At 46.2% G+C, this 21,441-nt stretch overlaps 1 protein-coding gene across 1 annotated transcript in view; it reads left to right on the top strand.

The window, feature by feature from the left end:
• Positions 1 to 21,441, top strand: part of LOC139414735 (ras-related protein Rab-6B-like) — a 161,935-nt gene that overhangs the window by 41,146 nt on the left and 99,348 nt on the right. The gene's annotated exons all lie outside the window — the stretch shown is intronic.

Genomic DNA, 21,441 nt, shown 5'->3' with positions numbered 1-21,441 from the left:
GGAAGTAGCATACCGGTGAATCAAGAGAAGAGGAAGTAGCATACCGGTGAATCAAGAGAAGAGGAAGTAGCTTACCGGTGAATCAAAAGAAGAGGAAGTAGCATACCGGTGAATCAAGAGAAGAGGAAGTAGCATACCGGTGAATCAAAAGAAGAGGAAGTAGCATACCGGTGAATCAAGAGAAGAGGAAGTAGCATACCGGTGAATCAAGAGAAGAGGAAGTAGCATACCGGTGAATCAAGAGAAGAGGAAGTAGCTTACCGGTGAATCAAAAGAAGAGGAAGTAGCTTACCGGTGAATCAAAAGAAGAGGAAGTAGCTTACTGATTATTCCGAGGCTTTTTGGCATTGTTCTTTTTAAATCCTTTGAAGAGGGAAGCAGAGTTCTACCTGACTGGGTTCTGTGAATGGCAAGTTTTCAGGTACAGAACAGTACACTATGTTAGTCATTCTACGTCCTTACTTTGATGACATCTTTGGTTATACGGTACATGTGGAGCAACACAGTTACCCAAATGCAGATTGTGAGCATCATGAGCAACCCAATGCAGAATGTGAGCATCATGAGCAACCCAATGCAGAATGTGAGCATCATGAGCAACACAGTTACCCAAAAGCGGAATGTGAGCATCATGAGCAACCCAATGCAGAATGTAAGCATCATGAGCAACCCAATGCAGAATGTGAGCATCATGAGCAACACAGTTACCCAAATGCAGAATGTGAGCATCATGAGCAACCCAATGCAGAATGTAAGCATCATGAGCAACCCAATGCAGAATGTGAGCATCATGAGCAACACAGTTACCCAAATGCAGAATGTGAGCATCATGAGCAACACAGTTACCCAAATGCGGAATGTGAGCATCATGAGCAACACAGTTACCCAAATGTGGAATGTGAGCATCATGAGCAACCCAATGCAGAATGTAAGCATCATGAGCAACACAGTTACCCAAATGTGGAATGTGAGCATCATGAGCAACCCAATGCAGAATGTAGGCATCATGAGCAACCCAATGCAGAATGTGAGCATCATGAGCAACACAGTTACCCAAATGCAGAATGTGAGCATCATGAGCAACACAGTTACCCAAATGTGGAATGTGAGCATCATGAGCAACCCAATGCAGAATGTAGGCATCATGAGCAACCCAATGCAGAATGTGAGCATCATGAGCAACACAGTTACCCAAATGCAGAATGTGAGCATCATGAGCAACACAGTTACCCAATGCAGAATGTAAGCATCATGAGCAACCCAATGCAGAATGTGAGCATCATGAGCAACCCAATGCAGAATGTGAGCATCATGAGCAACCCAATGCAGAATGTGAGCATCATGAGCGTGGACTCTATTTGAGGGAAAACCTGTTGGGACTATTTCCATATGCTGTAAATAATGTATCAAACTCAGATAAGTTATTCCACGTGGTTTCAGTGATTATTTAGGAGCCTTGAGCTGTTTCCTATTGACTGAGTCCTTTTCTCCCTGTTATCAGAGATGACTTTGTGTGGTGGCTGGCTCTAGTATTTCCTTGCTTAGAGTGTTTGCTCTTCTCTATGGAGTCACTCTCTCTTTAAAGATCTTGCATGATTAATGAGCCTTGGAATTTACACGGAAGTTCATTCATTTGTCGCCCATCTGCCGTGAGACATTTCCTCATTCTGATTAGCCCAGTGTGTGCCAGCTGCTGCCAGAAAGTGCTCCACTTTGTCTATATACAGATACTCTGCTGCCATAAAGTGATGCACATTGTTTATTTTAACATTGTTTATTTTACCTATTTAACTAGGCAAGTCAGCTAAAGAACAAATTCTTATTTACAATGACAGCCGAACCCGGACGACGCTGAGCCAATTATGCGCCGCCCGATGGGACTCCCAATCACTGCCTCTCACTCCCCCCATCTCTCTCTCTCTTTCTCCCCCATCTCTCTCCCTATCCGTATCTCTCCCTCTTTCTCCCCCCATCTCTCTCCCTCGCTCTCTCTCCCTTGCTCTCTCTCCCTCGCTCTCTTTCCCTCGCTCTCTCTCCCTCTCTCTCTCTCTCTCTCTCTCTCTCTCTCTCTCCGCCCCATCTCTCTCTCTCTCTCTCCCCCACCCCCACCCCCATCTGTATCTTTTATTTAATTTAACCAGGAAGGGCTCATTGAGATTTAAAATCTCTTTTTCAAGAGCATCCTGGCCAAGATAGGCAGCACCAAGTCATTGCAGACAAACAACAAAACTACAAGTAATCTAGTAAAAACCCTAGAATTCACAAGATTATAACAAAATCATAAAACAGACAATTAAAAACATTGACAGGTCAGGAAATCAGTCTCAAAATCCTTCATCGGTGATTTAAAAACACCAATCGGGACAAGTTCTTCCAGTTTAAAATATTTTTAAAGTGTCAGTGGTCTCTCTCTCTCCAAGTGTCAGTGGTCTCTGCCTCCCCCCCATCTCTCGCTCTCCTCTCCTCCAAGTGTCAGTGGACCCATTCTCTCTCTCTCTCTCCCCCCCATCTCTCGCTCTCCTCCAAGTGTCAGTGGTCTCTGCCTCTCTCTCTCTCTCTCCCCCCCCCATCTCTCGCTCTCCTCCAAGTGTCAGTGGTCTCTCTCTCTCTCTCCAAGTGTCAGTGATCTCTACCTCTCTCTCTCTCTCTCTAGCTCTCCTCCAAGTGTCCGTGGTCTCAGCCTCTCTCTCTCTCTCTTCCCAATATCTCGCTCTCCTCCAAGTGTCAGTGGTCTCTCTCTCTCTCTCCAAGTGTCAGTGATCTCTACCTCTCTCTCTCGCTCTCCTCCAAGTGTCCGTGGTCTCAGCCTCTCTCTCTCTCTCTCTCTCCCCATCTCTCGCTCTCCTCCAAGTGTCAGTGGTCTCTGCCTCTCTCTCTCTCTCTCCCCCCATCTCTCGCTCTCCTACAAGGATCAGTGGTCTCTCTCTCTCTCTCCAAGTGTCAGTGGTCTCCACCTCCTCTCTCTCTCTCCCCCATCTCTCGCTCTCCTCCAAGTGTCAGTGGTCTCTCTCTCTCTCTCTCTCTCTCTCTCTCTCCAAGTGTCAGTGTTCTCTGCCTCTCTCTCTCTCTCCCTCTCCTCCCCATCTCTCGCTCTCCTCCAAGTGTCAGTGGTCTCTGCCTCCCCCCCCATCTCTCCAAGTGTCAGTGGTCTCTGCCTCTCTCTCCAAGTGTCAGTGGTCTCCCCCCCATCTCTCTCTCTCTCTCCAAGTGTCAGTGGTCTCCCCCCCATCTCTCTCTCTCTCTCCAAGTGTCAGTGGTTTCCCCCCCCCCCATCTCTCTGCCTCCTCCCCACGTTCCATTATAAATACCAACTTCCTCTGTTTCTCGTTCTCTTGGTTGATGAATGTTTGATGTTGCGTGTTCTTTTCGGTGTGCTCACATTCCTGTGTCGTGCGAAGGCGGGAGGAGAAGGGGGAGGTGAGGAGAGATGGTGAGGTGAGGGGAGGTGAGAGGGAAGGCGGGGAGAGGCAAGGAGAGGTGTGGAGAGACGGGAGAGAAGGGAGGAGGCGCCCACCAATGTTATTTTTAACTCTCTCCTTGTGAATGGGGGAGGGATCTGATTGGCTCCCAATGGTTTTGCATGTGAATGCCCATATATATATACACAACACCAAGATTTTAACATGTATTGCATGGTAATAAAACATGCTTCTACACCTGCATTGCTTGCTGTTTGGGGTTTTAGGCTGGGTTTCTGTACAGCACTTTGAGATATCAGCTGATATACGAAGGGCTGTATAAATACATTTGATTTGATGATTAATACAGTTTCCTGATTCTTAAATCAGGAATCACACCTGTTATTTTAGATCAATCAGCCAAACTCCTCTAGGACTAAAAGCATCCCTCAGATTGACTCCACCTGTCTGTAAAATTAGTTCAGGTTGGAAGGAAAGACTTCACAGTTGAGCTCAGGTTTGAAGGCAAGACTTCACAGATGAGCTCAGGTTTGAAGGCAAGACTTCACAGATGAGCTCAGGTTTGAAGGCAAGACTTCACAGATGAGCTCAGGTTTGAAGGCAAGACTTCACAGTTGAGCTCAGGTTTGAAGGCAAGACTTCACAGATGAGCTCGGGTTTGAAGGCAAGACTTCACAGATGAGCTCAGGTTTGAAGGCAAGACTTCACAGATGAGTTCAGGTTTGAAGGCAAGACTTCACAGGTGAATTCAGGTTTGAAGGCAAGACTTCACAGATGAGTTCAGGTTTGAACTAATACACATCCCCAGACTGCAGACAGAGGCATGACTTCACAGGAGCAGAAAGTATGGCTATTGTCTAGTCCACAAATCAATAGGCTTCACAAAGGAAGTTCATTTGTTAGAAGGTGAGGAGACGGCGGAGATTTAATTACCTCTTGACTGTGTTCCAATTGGCACCCTATTCCCTATATAGTGCACTACTTTAGACCAGAGCCCCTATTCTCTATATAGTACACTACTTTAGACCAGAGCCCCTATTCTCTATATAGTGCACTATTTTAGACCAGAGCCCCTATTCTCTATATAGTGCACTACTTTACACACTACTACCTTTGACCAGAATGAGGTGCCATTTGGGATACGGATAAAATGTCCGTTCTGAAGGGGACAGATCCTGATGCCCATGACAGCGCTGTAGAAGTAATTCCATTTAGCCAAACAACCCCTCTGAAAGGTGCGACTCCGTTGAAATGGAGAAAATATTAGGAAGTAATTACATTTAGCAAACCAACCCCTCTGAAAGGTGAGACTCCGTTGAGATGGAGAAAATATTAGGAAGGAAATGACAGCGTGTCCTGAAGTCATTTTTCAAAGGAAATTCGCTCCTCTGAACGAAGAGTCTGTCTGGAGTCGAGAGATGGAGAGAGGGGGGAGAGGATAGGTGGAGCGAGACAGAGAGAGAGGGGGGAGAGGATAGGTGGAGTGAGAGAGAGAGAGGGGAGGATAGGTGGAGCGAGACAGAGAGAGAGGGGGAAGAGGATAGATGGAGTGAGAGAGAGAGGGGGGGAGAGGATAGATGGAGTGAGAGAGAGAGAGGGGGGTGGGGGGATAGATGGACCGAGAGAGAGAGAGGGGGGGGGGGAAAGATGGAGCGAGAGAGAGAGAGAGGGGACCATGTGTTTTAAACGACCAGATTCATCTCTGGAAGCTGCAGCTATCTCTATTCCCATCATACTTTCATAAACCGAGGCCCTTTTGTGGCCAAGTCCCAAGGCCCTATAGTGGCCCAGTCCCAAGGCCCTATAGTGGCCCAGTCCCACGGCCCTATAGTGGCCCAATCCCAAGGCCCTATAGTGGCCCAGTCCCAAGGCCCTATAGTGGCCCAGTCCCAAGGCACTTTAGTGGCCCAGTCCCAAGGCCCAGTCCCAAGGCCCTATAGTGGCCCAGTCCCAAGGCCCAGTCCCATGTCCCTATAGTGGCCCAGTCCCGTGGCCCAGTCCCAAGGCCCTATAGTGGCCCAGTCCCAAGGCCCTATAGTGGCCCAGTCCCAAGGCCCTATAGTGGCCCAGTCCCGTGGCCCAGTCCCAAGGCCCTATAGTGGCCCAGTCCCAAGGCCCTATAGTGGCCCAGTTCCAAGGCCCTATAGTGCCTGGTCCCAAGGCCCTATAGGAACCCAGTCCCAAGGGCCTATAGTGCCCAGTCCCAAGGCCCAGTCCCAAGTCCCTATAGTGGCCCAGTCCCGTGGCCCAGTCCCAAGGCCCTATAGTGGCCCAGTCCCAAGGCCCTATAGTGGCCTAGTCCCAAGGTCCTATATTGGCCCAGTCCCAAGGCCTTTTAGTGGCCCAGTCCCAAGGCCCTTTAGTGGCCCAGTCCCAAGGCCCTATAGTGGCCCAGTCCCGTGGCCCAGTCCCAAGGCGCTATAGTGGCCCAGTCCCAAGGCCCTATAGTGGCCCAGTCCCGAGGCCCTATAGTGGCCCAGTGTTCTGATACTGCCTGTCTGGTTCATAGCCAGTAGTGTTCAGTGCTGCCTGTCTGGTTCATAGCCAGTGGTGTTCAGTACTGCCTGTCTGAATCATAGCCAGTAGTGTTCAGTACTGCCTGTCTGGTTCATAGCCAGTAGTGTTCAGTACTGCCTGTCTGGTTCATAGGCAGTAGTGTTCAGTGCTGCCTGTCTGATTCATAGCCAGTAGTGTTCAGTACTGCCTGTCTGGTTCATAGCCAGTAGTGTTCAGTGCTGCCTGTCTGGTTCATAGGCAGTAGTGTTCAGTACTGCCTGTCTGGTTCATAGGCAGTAGTGTTCAGTACTGCCTGTCTGGTTCATAGGCAGTAGTGTTCAGTACTGCCTGTCTGATTCATAGCCAGTAGTGTTCAGTGTTGCCTGTCTGGTTCATAGGCAGTAGTGTTCAGTACTGCCTGTCTGGTTCATAGCCAGTAGTGTTCAGTGCTGCCTGTCTGGTTCATAGCCAGTAGTGTTCAGTACTGCCTGTCTGGTTCATAGGCAGTAGTGTTCAGTACTGTCTGTCTGGTTCATTGGCAGTAGTGTTCAGTACTGCTTGTCTGATTCATAGCCAGAAGTGTTCAGTGTTGCCTGTCTGGTTCACAGGCAGTAGTGTTCAGTACTGCCTGTCTGGTTCATAGCCAGTAGTGTTCAGTACTGCATGTATGGTTCATAGCCAGTAGTGTTCAGTGCTGCCTGTCTGGTTCATAGCCAGTAGTGTTCAGTGCTGCCTGTCTGGTTCATAGGCAGTAGTGTTCAGTACTGCCTGTCTGATTCATAGCCAGTAGTGTTCAGTGTTGCCTGTCTGGTTCATAGGCAGTAGTGTTCAGTACTGTCTGTCTGGTTCATTGGCAGTAGTGTTCAGTACTGCTTGTCTGATTCATAGCCAGAAGTGTTCAGTGTTGCCTGTCTGGTTCATAGCCAGTAGTGTTCAGTACTGCCTGTCTGATTCATAGCCAGTAGTGTTCAGTCATGCCTGTCTGATTCATAGCCAGTAGTGTTCAGTGTTGCCTGTCTGGTTCATAGGCAGTAGTGTTCAGTACTGTCTGTCTGGTTCATTGGCAGTAGTGTTCAGTACTGCTTGTCTGATTCATAGCCAGAAGTGTTCAGTGTTGCCTGTCTGGTTCATAGCCAGTAGTGTTCAGTACTGCCTGTCTGATTCATAGCCAGTAGTGTTCAGTGTTGCCTGTCTGGTTCATAGGCAGTAGTGTTCAGTACTGCCTGTCTGATTCATAGCCAGTAGTGTTCAGTGTTGCCTGTCTGGTTCATAGGCAGTAGTGTTCAGTACTGCCTGTCTGATTCATAGCCAGTAGTGTTCAGTGTTGCCTGTCTGGTTCATAGGCAGTAGTGTTCAGTACTGCCTGTCTGGTTTTAAGGCAGTAGTGTTCAGTACTGCCTGTCTGATTCATAGCCAGTAGTGTTCAGTACTGCCTGTCTGGTTCATAGCCAGTAGTGTTCAGTACTGCCTGTCTGGTTCATAGCCAGTAGTGTTCAGTACTGCCTGTCTGGTTCATAGCCAGTAGTGTTCAGTACTGCCTGTCTGGTTCATAGCCAGTAGTGTTCAGTACTGCATGTCTGGTTCATAGCCAGTAGTGTTCAGTGTTGCCTGTCTGGTTCATAGGCAGTAGTGTTCAGTACTGCCTGTCTGGTTCATAGCCAGTAGTGTTCAGTGTTGCCTGTCTGGTTCATAGCCAGTAGTGTTCAGTACTGCCTGTCTGGTTCATAGCCAGTAGTGTTCAGTGCTGCCTGTCTGGTTCATAGCCAGTAGTGTTCAGTACTGCCTGTCTGGTTCATAGCCAGTAGTGTTCAGTGCTGCCTGTCTGATTCATAGCCAGTAGTGTTCAGTACTGCCTGTCTGGTTCATAGCCAGTAGTGTTCAGTGCTGCCTGCCTGTTTCATAGCCAGTAGTGTTCAGTACTGCCTGTCTGTTTCATAGCCAGTAGTGTTCAGTGCTGCCTGTCTGGTTCATAGCCAGTAGTGTTCAGTGCTGCCTGTCTGGTTCTTAGCCAGTAGTGTTCAGTGTTGCCTGTCTGATTCATAGCCAGTAGTGTTCAGTGCTGCCTGTCTGATTCATAGCCAGTAGTGTTCAGTGCTGCCTGTCTGGTTCATAGCCAGTAGTGTTCAGTACTGCCTGTCTGGTTCATAGCCAGTAGTGTTCAGTACTGCCTGTCTGGTTCATAGCCAGTAGTGTTCAGTACTGCCTGTCTGATTCATAGCCAGTAGTGTTCAGTACTGTCTGTCTGGTTCATAGCCAGTAGTGTTCAGTGCTGCCTGTCTGGTTCATATCCAGTAGTGTTCAGTGCTGCCTGTCTGATTCATAGCCAGTAGTGTTCAGTTCTGCCTGTCTGGTTCATAGCCAGTAGTGTTCAGTACTGCCTGTCTGGTTCATAGCCAGTAGTGTTCAGTACTGTCTGTCTGGTTCATAGCCAGTAGTGTTCAGTACTGTCTGTCTGGTTCATAGCCAGTAGTGTTCAGTGCTGCCTGTCTGGTTCATAGCCAGTAGTGTTCAGTGCTGCATAACTGCCACAGGACATTAACAGTAATACAGTGATACAGCAGTTTAAATGGTCATTAGTTACTGTGAGGGAATGAGTGACAGGTTGACTGAAGAGTGACAACCATTTTATAACAAAACATGGAGTAGAAGGTTATTAGGTTCTCCCTAGTCAATGGCTAGGGACTTTTATTTTGAAATGTGATCGCGAATGAATGAAAAAGGGGAAAAACAAACAAAGGGCTTTAGATCAAGGTACCCAGTTAGCGCGTAACGTTCTGAGAACCATATGTTTCTCAGAGCTTGGTGAGAGTGTGGTTGTCCTATGGTTATTTTTGCATAGAATACTTCCCACAACTTTCTGGGAAACGGTGCAGGATAGTTGCTTGGCTTTGGAACATTCTCAGCACATTTAATTCAATTTTGGTCATGTTCTAGGAACGTTCTCCAACTGGTTTGACATTGGGAACGTTCTCAAAATAGTAACTGAGAACGTTAAGAACCAACGTACTTCTGTGGGAATTTCAGTACTTCAGCGTAACGTTTCCTACAGGTTTACTCATGGTTCTATTTAAAGTCACGTTCTCAAATTAGTCTGACAACTTTAAGAAAACTTTCCAGAAAAACCACAATAAAACTTTAGTAACGTTCAGAAAATGTTCCAAGAATGTTATTTAAATATATATATATATACATTCCGTTGTCAGCATCAACTTAACTCTGTCTATTCTCTTATCTTATCAAGTGCGTTCAGGTGTGTTGGTCTCGCCCACTAATTGACCACACCTGATCTTAATTAATGAGTGATTCAAATGTATGTGGCTTTGTACAGTGCCTTGCGAAAGTATTCGGCCCCCTTGAACTTTGCGACCTTTTGCCACATTTCAGGCTTCAAACATAAAGATATAAAAATGTATTTTTTTGTGAAGAATCAACAACAAGTGGGACACAATCATGAAGTGGAACGACATTTATTGGATATTTCAAACTTTTTTAACAAATCAAAAACTGAAAAATTGGGCGTGCAAAATTATTCAGCCCCTTTACTTTCAGTGCAGCAAACTCTCTCCAGAAGTTCAGTGAGGATCTCTGAATGATCCAGTGACCTAAATGACTAATGATGATAAATACAATCCACCTGTGTGTAATCAAGTCTCCGTATAAATGCACCTGCACTGTGATAGTCTCAGAGGTCCGTTAAAAGCACAGAGAGTATCATGAAGAACAAGGAACACACCAGGCAGGTCCGAGATACTGTTGTCAAGAAGTTTAAAGCCGGATTTGGATACAAAAAGATTTCCCAAGCTTTAAACATCCCAAGGAGCACTGTGCAAGCGATAATCTTGAAATGGAAGGAGTATCAGACCACTGCAAATCTACCAAGACCTGGCCGTCCCTCTAAACTTTCAGCTCATACAAGGAGAAGACTGATTAGAGATGCAGCCAAGAGGCCCATGATCACTCTGGATGACTGCAGAGATCTACAATCAGTCGTATATTGCACAAATCTGGCCTTTATGGAAGAGTGGCAAGAAGAAAGCAATTTCTTAAAGATATCCATAAAAAGTGTTGTTTAAAGTTTGCCACAAGCCACCTGGGAGACACACCAAACATGTGGAAGAAGGTGCTCTGGTCAGATGAAACCAAAATGGAACTTTTTGGCAACAATGAAAAACGTTATGTTTGGCGTAAAAGCAACACAGCTGAACACACCATCCCCACTGTCAAACATGGTGGTGGCAGCATCATGGTTTGGGCCTGCTTTTCTTCAGCAGGGACAGGGAAGATGGTTAAAATTGATGGGAAGATGGATGGAGCCAAATACAGGACCATTCTGGAAGAAAACCTGATGGAGTCTGCAAAAGACCTGAGACTGGGACGGAGATTTGTCTTCCAACAAGACAATGATCCAAAACATAAAGCAAAATCTACAATGGAATGGTTCAAAAATAAACATATCCAGGTGTTAGAATGGCCAAGTCAAAGTCCAGACCTGAATCCAATTGAGAATCTGTGGAAAGAAATGAAAACTGCTGTTCACAAATGCTCTCCATCAACCTCACTGAGCTCGAGCTGTTTTGCAAGGAGGAATGGGAAAAAATGTCAGTCTCTCGATGTGCAAAACTGATAGAGACATACCCCATGCGACTTACAGCTGTAATCGCAGCAAAAGGTGGCGCTACAAAGTATTAACTTAAGGAGGCTGAATAATTTTGCACGCCCAATATTTCAGTTTTTGATTTGTTAAAAAAGTTTGAAATATCCAATAAATGTCGTTCCACTTCATGATTGTGTCCCACTTGTTGTTGATTCTTCACAAAAAAATACAGTTTTATATCTTTATGTTTGAAGCCTGAAATGTGGCAAAAGGTCGCAAAGTTCAAGGGGGCCGAATACTTTCGCAAGGCACTGTATGTGTGAAACAATACTGCATGCTAGCTCCGTCCTAGTGGTCCAGTGGACTAAGTCCATGGCTAGAGAACAAAATCTCTCTGATGCTATGTCACAATACTGCATGCTAGCTCCATCCTGGTGGTCCAGTGGACTAAGTCCATGGCTAGAGAACAGAATCTCACTGATGCTATGTCACAATACTGCATGCTAGCTCCGTCCTGGTGGTCCAGTGGACTAAGTCCATGGCTAGAGAACAGAATCTCACTGATGCTATGTCACAATACTGCATGCTAGCTCCATCCTGGTGGTCCAGTGGACTAAGTCCATGGCTAGAGAACAGAATCTCACTGATGCTATGTCACAATACTGCATGCTAGCTCCGTCCTGGTGGTCCAGTGGACTAACTCCATGGCTAGAGAACAGAATCTCACTGATGCTATGTCACAATACTGCATGCTAGCTCCGTCTGGTGGTCCAGTGGACTAACTCCATGGCTAGAGAACAGAATCTCTCTGATGCTATGTCACAATACTGCATGCTAGCTCCGTCCTGGTGGTCCAGTGGACTAACTCCATGGCTAGAGAACAGAATCTCTCTGATGCTATGTCACAATACTGCATGCTAGCTCCGTCCTGGTGGTCCAGTGGACTAAGTCCATGGCTAGAGAACAGAATCTCTCTGATGCTATGTCACAATACTGCATGCTAGCTCCATCCTGGTGGTCCAGTGGACTAACTCCATGGCTAGAGAACAGAATCTCTCTGATGCTATGTCACAATACTGCATGCTAGCTCCATCCTGGTGGTCCAGTGGACTAACTCCATGGCTAGAGAACAGAATCTCACTGATGCTATGTCACAATAAAAAAAATACATGTGTTTGCATGGTTATTATTGTACCTTTTTATTTAACTTGGCAAGTCAGTTAAGAACACATTCTTATTTACAATGACGGCCTAGGAACAGTGGGTTAACTGGTCTAGGAACAGTGGGTTAACTGGTCTAGGAACAGTGGGTTAACTGGTCTAGGAACAGTGGGTTAACTGGCCTAGGAACAGTGGGTTAACTGGCCTAGGAACAGTGGGTTAACTGGTCTAGGAACAGTGGGTTAACTGCCTTGTTCAAGGGGCAGAACGACAGATTATTACCTTGCCGGCTCAGGGATTAGAACTAGCAACCTTTCAGGTTACTGGCCCAATATTCTAACCACTAGGCTACCTGCCATCCCATTAATTAATGCCTAAGGAAATTAATTTGCATGTGTGCTTGGAGTTTTAAAAAGTTAACCAAAAAATAAGCTCGCACTGTTTATAATATACTTATTGAAACATGCAGTGAAAATGTTTTAAGGAAGTTATAATATATATATTTTTTAACTATAATTTCCATTCTCAGAGCGTTAATGAAACCTCCCAGGAAACCGTTCAAGGAACCAGAGTAAAACATTCTCAGAACCTCCCTGGAACCAGAGTAAAACATTCTCAGAACCTCCCTGGAACCAGAGTAAAACATTCTCAGAACCTCCCTGGAACCAGAGTAAAACATTCTCAGAACCTCCCTGGAACCAGAGTAAAACATTCTTAGAACCTCCCTGGAACCAGAGTAAAACATTCTCAGAACCTCCCTGGAACCAGAGTAAAACATTCTTAGAACCTCCCTGGAACTAGAGTAAAACATTCTCAGAACCTCCCTGGAACCAGAGTAAAACATTCTCAGAACCTCCCTGGAACCAGAGTAAAACATTCTCAGAACCTCCCTGGAACCAGAGTAAAACATTCTTAGAACCTCCCTGGAACCAGAGTAAAACATTCTCAGAACCTCCCTGGAACCAGAGTAAAACATTCTTAGAACCTCCCTGGAACTAGAGTAAAACATTCTCAGAACCTCCCTGGAACCAGAGTAAAACATTCTCAGAACCTCCCTGGAACCAGAGTAAAACATTCTCAGAACCTCCCTGGAACCAGAGTAAAACATTCTCAGAACCTCCCTGGAACCAGAGTAAAACATTCTTAGGCCAAATGTTCACTTCCGTTCTCAGAACGTTTAAAAAAAAACGTTCAGTTTTACTGGTCAGGAAATTTATGGCTTCATTTCCAGAACCAATGGGAAACCAAAAACGTAGGTTCCCACAACTTCCAAGGAACCAAATGTGCTTAGCTAGGATGATTATAATTTCCAGCCTAGATCATTACGAAGTCGGTCTTGTGACATCAACAAATTAACTGACAATTTTGTAATCTTAACTGTCTTTTTTAAAAGGCATCTACTGTAGGTTATTATCTGAAGGCGTGATTAAACCATACCTCGAATATCAACAAATCACAACAAACAATGCACCTTGACCATCCCAACCCGCAATCACCACAGCTATGGCTCAGACAGACACTAATTAAGAAACCACAGGGGAGCCTCATTAGCATATATGTAGATTAGTCTTACCGCTTTCAGTCCTATTAGCAGATCAGGGCTCAGAGAGAGTGCGTGAGAGAGTGCGTGAGAGAGAGAGAGAGAGAGATTAAATTATGCAGTATAATCATGATATTCCCCGGTCAGAGTACTGTGATATTTACAGTACAATCATGATATTCCCCAGTCAGAGTACTGTGATATTTACAGTATAATCATGATATTCCCCAGTCAGAGTACTGTGATATTTACAGTACAATCATGATATTCCCCAGTCAGAGTACTGTGATGTTTACAGTACAATCATGATATTCCCCAGTCAGAGTACTGTGATATTTACAGTACAATCATGATATTCCCCAGTCAGAGCACTACTCTGAATGACCCAACATTTAATAGTGTTATATAGGGTCATTTAATAGTGTTATAGGGTCATTTAATAGTGTTATATAGGGTCATTTAATAGTGTTATATAGGGTCATTTAATAGTGTTATATAGAGTCATTTAATAGTGTTATATAGGGTCATTTAATTGTGTTATATAGGGTCATTTAATAGTGTTATAGGGTCATTTAATAGTGTTATATAGGGTCATTTAATAGTGTTATATAGGGTCATTTAATAGTGTTATATAGGGTCATTTAATAGTGGTATATAGGGTCATTTAATAGTGGTATATAGGGTCATTTAATAGTGTTATAGGGTCATTTAATAGTGTTATGGGGTCATTTAATAGTGTTATATAGGGTCATTTAATAGTGTTATAGGGTCATTTAATAGTGTTATAGGGTCATTTAATAGTGTTATATAGGGTCATTTAATAGTGTTATATAGGGTCATTTAATAGTGTTTTATAGGGTCATTTAATAGTGTTATATAGGGTCATTTAATAGTGTTTTATAGGGTCATTTAATAGTGGTATATAGGGTCATTTAATAGTGTTATATAGGGTCATTTAATAGTGTTAGTGCCTTGTTGTGGGGGGGGGGGGGGGGGGGGGGGGGCAGACAAGCTGTTGGGCTTGTTGTTATGCCTTGTTGTGGGGGGGGGGGGCAGACATGCTGTTGGGCTTGTTGTTATGCCTTGTTGGGGGGGGTGAGGCACACAAGCTGTTGGGCCTGTTGTTATGCCTTGTTGGGGGGGGGGGGGGGGGGGGGTGCAGACAAGCTGTTGGGCTTGTTGTTATGCCTTGTTGTGGGGGGGCAGACAAGCTGTTGGGCTTGTTTTTATTCCTTGTTGGGGGGGGGGGGGCAGACATGCTGTTGGGCTTGTTGTTATGCCTTGTTGGGGGGGTGAGGCACACAAGCTGTTGGGCCTGTTGTTATGCCTTGTTGGGGGGGGGGGGGGGTGCAGACAAGCTGTTGGGCTTGTTGTTATGCCTTGTTGTGGGGGGGCAGACAAGCTGTTGGGCTTGTTGTTATTCCTTGTTGGGGGGGGGGCAGACTAGCTGTTGGGCTTGTTGTTATGCCTTGTTGGGGGGGTGAGGCACACAAGCTGTTGGGCCTGTTGTTATGCCTTGTTGGGGGGGGGGGGTGCAGACTAGCTGTTGGGCTTGTTGTTATGCCTTGTTGTGGGGGGGCAGACAAGCTGTTGGGCTTGTTGTTATGCCTTGTTGGGGGGGGGGGGGGGGGGTGCAGACAAGCTGTTGGGCTTGTTGTTATGCCTTGTTGGGGGGGGCAGACTAGCTGTTGGGCTTGTTGTTATTCCTTGTTGGGGGGGGGGGGCAGACTAGCTGTTGGGCTTGTTGTTATGCCTTGTTGTGGGGGGGCAGACAAGCTGTTGGGCTTGTTGTTATTCCTTGTTGGGGGGGGGGGGGCAGACTAGCTGTTGGGCTTGTTGTTATGCCTTGTTGGGGGGGGCAGACTAGCTGTTGGGCTTGTTGTTATTCCTTGTTGGGGGGGGGGCAGACTAGCTGTTGGGCTTGTTGTTATGCCTTGTTGGGGGGGGCAGACTAGCTGTTGGGCTTGTTGTTACGCCTTGTTGGGGGGGGGGGGGGCAGACTAGCTGTTGGGCTTGTTGTTATTCCTTGTTGGGGGGGCGGGGGGGGGTGCAGACTAGCTGTTGGGCTTGTTGTTATGCCTTGTTGGGGGGGGGGCAGACATGCTGTTGGGCTTGTTGTTATGCCTTGTTGGGGATGCAGACATGCTGTTGGGCTTGTTGTTATTCCTTGTTGGGGGGGGGCAGACTAGCTGTTGGGCTTGTTGTTATGCCTTGTTGGGGGGGGGGGGGGGGTGCAGACAAGCTGTTGGGCTTGTTGTTATGCCTTGTTGGGGATGCAGACATGCTGTTGGGCTTGTTGTTATTCCTTGTTGGGGGGGGGGCAGACTAGCTGTTGGGCTTGTTGTTATTCCTTGTTGGGGGGGGGGGGGGGCAGACTAGCTGTTGGGCTTGTTGTTATTCCTTGTTGGGGGGGGCAGACTAGCTGTTGGGCTTGTTGTTATTCCTTGTTGGGGGGGGGGGGGGGGCAGACATGCTGTTGGGCTTGTTGTTATGCCTTGTTGGGGGGGGGCAGACTAGCTGTTGGGCTTGTTGTTATGCCTTGTTGGGGATGCAGACATGCTGTTGGGCTTGTTGTTATGCCTTGTTGGGGATGCAGACATGCTGTTGGGCTTGTTGTTATGCCTTGTTGGGGATGCAGACATGCTGTTGGGCTTGTTGTTATGCCTTGTTGGGGATGCAGACATGCTGTTGGGCTTGTTGTTATGCCTTGTTGGGGATGCAGACTAGCTGTTGGGCTTGTTGTTATGCCTTGTTGGGGGGGGGGCAGACTAGCTGTTGGGCTTGTTGTTATGCCTTGTTGGGGATGCAGACTAGCTGTTGGGCTTGTTGTTATGCCTTGTTGGGGGGGGGGGCAGACTAGCTGTTGGGCTTGTTGTTATGCCTTGTTGGGGATGCAGACATGCTGTTGGGCTTGTTGTTATGCCTTGTTGGGGGGGGGGGCAGACATGCTGTTGGGCTTGTTGTTATGCCTTGTTGGGGATGCAGACATGCTGTTGGGCTTGTTGTTATGCCTTGTTCGGGGGGGGGGGCAGACATGCTGTTGGGCTTGTTGTTATGCCTTGTTGGGGATGCAGACATGCTGTTGGGCTTGTTGTTATGCCTTGTTGGGGGGGGGGGCAGACATGCTGTTGGGCTTGTTGTTATGCCTTGTTGGGGATGCAGAGAGACTGTAGGCCTTGTTATTATACAAACTATAATCAAACCTGTTTCTAATTACGTTTGGGCCTCTGAATATTATAATAATATTATATTATATTAGTATTATATTATATTAATATTATATTAATATTCTCCAAATGGTCTCAGATGTGATGTTGTGCTCAGCCGAGCTTCCCTCTCTCACCTTGATGATTAAATGAACACAAATTGGCTGCTGAATACTGCCCCCCCCCGTGGGCTGAATTATCTTAACTGTGGGGGGCTATGACTGCAGCACAGTTATTGAAATTAATGGAGTGGAGTAGCGACACCTAGAACCTGTGGCTTGGCTGGAGAGACTGGATAGAGAGACTGGATAGAGAGACTGGATATAGAGACGGGATAGAGAGACTGGATAGAGAGACTGGATAGAGACGGGATAGAGACGGGATAGAGACGGGATAGAGATACTGGATAGAGAGACTGGATAGAGAGACGGGATAGAGAGATGGGATAGAGAGACTGGATGGAGAGACTGGATGGAGAGACTGGATAGAGAGACGGGATAGAGAGACTGGATAGAGAGACTGGATAGAGAGACTGGATAGAGAGACTGGATAGAGAGACTGGATAGAGAGACTGGATAGAGAGACGGGATAGAGAGACTCGATAGAGAGACTGGATAGAGAGACTGGATAGAGAGACTGGATAGAGAGAAGGGATAGAGAGACTGGATAGAGAGACGGGATAGAGAGACTGGATAGAGAGACTGGATAGAGAGACTGGATAGAGAGACTGGATAGAGAGACTGGATAGAGAGATGGGATAGAGAGATGGGATAGAGAGATGGGATAGAGAGATGGGATAGAGAGACTGGATAGAGAGACTGGATAGAGAGACGGGATAGAGAGACTGGATAGAGAGACTGGATAGAGAGATGGGATATAGAGATGGGATAGAGAGGCGGGATATAGAGACGGGATAGAGAGGCGGGATATAGAGACGGGATAGAGAGGCGGGATAGAGAGACTGGATAGAGAGACTGGATAGAGAGACTGGATAGAGAGACTGGATAGAGAGAGACTGGATATAGAGAGACTGGATAGAGAGACTGGATATAGAGACTGGATATAGAGACTGGATAGAGAGACTGGATAGAGAGACTGGATAGAGAGACTGGATAGAGAGACTGGATAGAGAGACTGGACAGAGAGACTGGATAGAGAGACTGGATATAGAGAGACTGGATAGAGAGACTGGATAGAGAGACTGGATAGAGAGACTGGATATAGAGAGACGGGATATAGAGAGACTGGATATAGAGAGACTGGATAGAGAGACTGGATATAGAGAGACGGGATATAGAGAGACTGGATATAGAGAGACTGGATAGAGAGACTGGATATAGAGACGGGATAGAGAGACTGGATAGAGAGACTGGATAGAGAGACTGGATAGAGAGACTGGACAGAGAGACTGGACAGAGAGACTGGATAGAGAGACGGGATATAGAGAGACTGGATAGAGAGACTGGATAGAGAGACTGGATATAGAGACTGGATATAGAGACTGGATATAGAGACGGGATAGAGAGAGGGGTGGGATAGAGAGACTGGATAGAGAGACTGGATATAGAGAGACTGGATATAGAGAGACGGGGTAGGCTAAACTGCTGCGTACGTTGCTCTTACAGTGAGGTAACACTGTAATTAGTTAGCCTTGGTAATGAGTTGTGCAACATAAGTTAGTGAACAAGAAATATGATGTGTTATGTCCATAACAGTGGAGTCATCCCTCTCTCTCTCACCCCCCTCCTCACAAGACAGGGTAATTGTGCTGCTAGCTGTCACCATGGTAACTTTCAACCGCAGAGAAATGAATGGTGTTTTCCTTTCCACTGTTGTTGATATAGAACTTGTTGTAACTAACTCTGTCTCAAAATGGCACCCTATATAGTAGTGCACTACTTTAGACCAGAGCTATTTAGGATGCATCTCTCTGTGTTACACAACCATAATCATCTATGTTTTTATTTTGTATTAATTTAACTAGGCAAGTCAGTTAAGAACAAATTCTTATTTACAATGACGGCCTAGTGGTTTAACTGCCTGTTCAGGGGCTAGAACCACAGGGGCTAGAACCACAGATTTGTACCTTGTCAGCTCTTGCAACCTTCCGGTTACTAGTCCAACGCTCTGACCACTAGGTTACCCTGCCGCCCCTATTGCTTTGCACTGAAACATATCCAGCTGAGTACATATAGCTAACTGAGTATTTTTGAGTAGATAGAATGAGTAGGATTATATAGCAAACATGTTAATTATTCTTCATTTATTTATTATGTTGATCTTTGTGTATTTTGTATGACTGAATGAGTTTGTGTGTACAGTAATTACAGAGAAACAGTTTTAAGCCAACTTGCTTCATTAAACTTGTATTGCTGTATAATTTCAGAGAAACAGTTTTAAGCCAACTTGCTTCATTAAACTTGTATCGCTATACGGTAACTTTACAGTTTTAATTGCTATGATTCGCTTATGCATGAAACAATTATCATGCAAACAGACTGACTGTTTTGATATTTATGAGATAAACTAGGACAAACCCACTGCTAAACGTGCTAAGATAGCGATAATTAGCATAGTTGCAATTAGCATAATGACTGATTCAGAAGACTTTGTAGAGATGCTTGCTGATTGGGGAGCACATTGATTCATATGCTGGTGGCCCTGTACAAGCAGAGGAGGTTGGGTCTCTCTCTTAAACATCTTTCGGTAGATACTGAAATAGATTATATTATTTTTGAAGAAGCCGAGTGACACATTTTATTTCCTGTCATTAGTTGCATTATCAGAGCAATCAAACAGCCGTTTCAGGATGTCTGTCATTGGGTCTAGGTGCAGATCAGTGGGGGGGGGTTCATTGGGTTTAGGTGCAGATCAGTTGGCGGTGGGGGGGTCATTGGGTCTAGGTGCAGATCAGTGGGGGGGGGGGGTAATTGGGTCTAGGTGCAGATCAGTGGGGGGTTAGGGTTAGATAAGTCGTTGTTACTTTCTTACTTTGTTATCATTCCCTTCCTGTTACAGTTATTGATCCATAATACATTTGTAAAGATTATTATTCCGTCTGTGTTGGCGCGGTGTGGAAGTACTCCCATTACTTTGATCTGGTGGGAAGCCAACATGACCAGAATATCAACGGAACACGGAAACAGGAGAGAAGCACGTCTCCACTGCTACAAACCCAACTTCTCTTCTTTTGAAGCACCTGCAAAAGAAAACGAGCCAAGACAAAACTGGTAGCGAAAGACCCGTGAGGCCTGACCACCGACTGCTGTAGATAAATGTAGGCCTACCTCATCCTGACCACCGACTGCTGTAGATGAATGTACACCTACCTCATCCTGACCACCGACTGCTGTAGATAAATGTAGACCTACCTCATCCTGACCACCGACTGCTGTAGATGAATGTAGACCTACCTCATCCTGACCACCGACTGCTGTAGATTACTGTAGACCTACCTCATCCTGACCACCGACTGCTGTAGATGAATGTAGACCTACCTCATCCTGACCACCGACTGCTGTAGATGACTGTAGACCTACCTCATCCTGACCACCGACTGCTGTAGATAAATGTACACCTACCTCATCCTGACCACCGACTGCTGTAGATGACTATAGACCTACCTCATCCTGACCACCGACTGCTGTAGATGACTGTAGACCTACCTCATCCTGACCACCGACTGCTGTAGATGACTGTAGACCTACCTCATCCTGACCACCGACTGCTGTAGATGACTGTAGACCTACCTCATCCTGACCACCGACTGCTGTAGATGACTATAGACCTACCTCATCCTGACCACCGACTGCTGTAGATGACTGTAGACCTACCTCATCCTGACCACCGACTGCTGTAGATGACTATAGACCTACCTCATCCTGACCACTGACTGCTGTAGATAAATGTATACCTACCTCATCCTGACCACCGACTGCTGTAGATGAATGTAGACCTACCTCATCCTGACCACCGACTGCTGATGATGAATGTAGACCTACCTCATCCTGACCACCGACTGCTGTAGATGAATGTAGACCTACCTCATCCTGACCACCGACTGCTGTAGATAAATGTACACCTACCTCATCCTGACCACCGACTGCTGTAGATGACTATAGACCTACCTCATCCTGACCACTGTAGATGAATGTAGACCCACCTCATTCTGACCACTGTAGATGAATGTAGACCCACATCATCCTGACCACTGTAGATGAATGTAGACCCACGTCATCCTGACCACTGTAGATGAATGTAGACCCACCTCATCCTGACCACTGTAGATGAATAGACCCACCTCATCCTGACCACTGTAGATGAATGTAGACCTACCTCATCCTGACCACTGTAGATTAATGTAGACCTACCTCATCCTGACCACCGACTGCTGTAGATGAATGTAGACCTACCTCATCCTGACCACTGTAGATGAATAGACCCACCTCATCCTGACCACTGTATATGAATGTAGACCTACCTCATCCTGACCACCGACTGCTGTAGATAAATGTAGACCTACCTCATTCTGACCACTGTAGATAAATGTAGACCTACCTCATCCTGACCACTGTAGATGAATGTAGACCCACCTCATCCTGACCACTGTAGATTAATGTAGACCTACCTCATTCTGACCACTGTAGATAAATGTAGACCTACCTCATCCTGACCACTGTAGATGAATAGACCCACCTCATCCTGACCACTGTAGATTAATGTAGACCTACGTCATCCTGACCACTGTAGATTAATGTAGACCTACCTCATCCTGACCACTGTAGATTAATGTAGACCTACCTCATCCTGACCACTGTAGATGAATGTAGACCCACCTCATCCTGACCACTGTAGATTAATGTAGACCTACCTCATCCTGACCACTGTAGATGAATGTAGACCTACCTCATCCTGACCACTGACTGCTGTAGATGACCATAGGTCTACCTCATCCTGACCACTGTAGATGAATATAGACCCACCTCATCCTGACCACTGACCACTGTAGATGACTGTACTTATCAT

Source organism: Oncorhynchus clarkii, chromosome 1, assembly GCF_045791955.1.
Source record: "Oncorhynchus clarkii lewisi isolate Uvic-CL-2024 chromosome 1, UVic_Ocla_1.0, whole genome shotgun sequence".
Lineage (NCBI taxonomy): Eukaryota > Metazoa > Chordata > Actinopteri > Salmoniformes > Salmonidae > Oncorhynchus > Oncorhynchus clarkii.
Note: the sequence above shows the minus strand (reverse complement) of the source record. Positions and strands in the feature narration are given on the sequence as shown.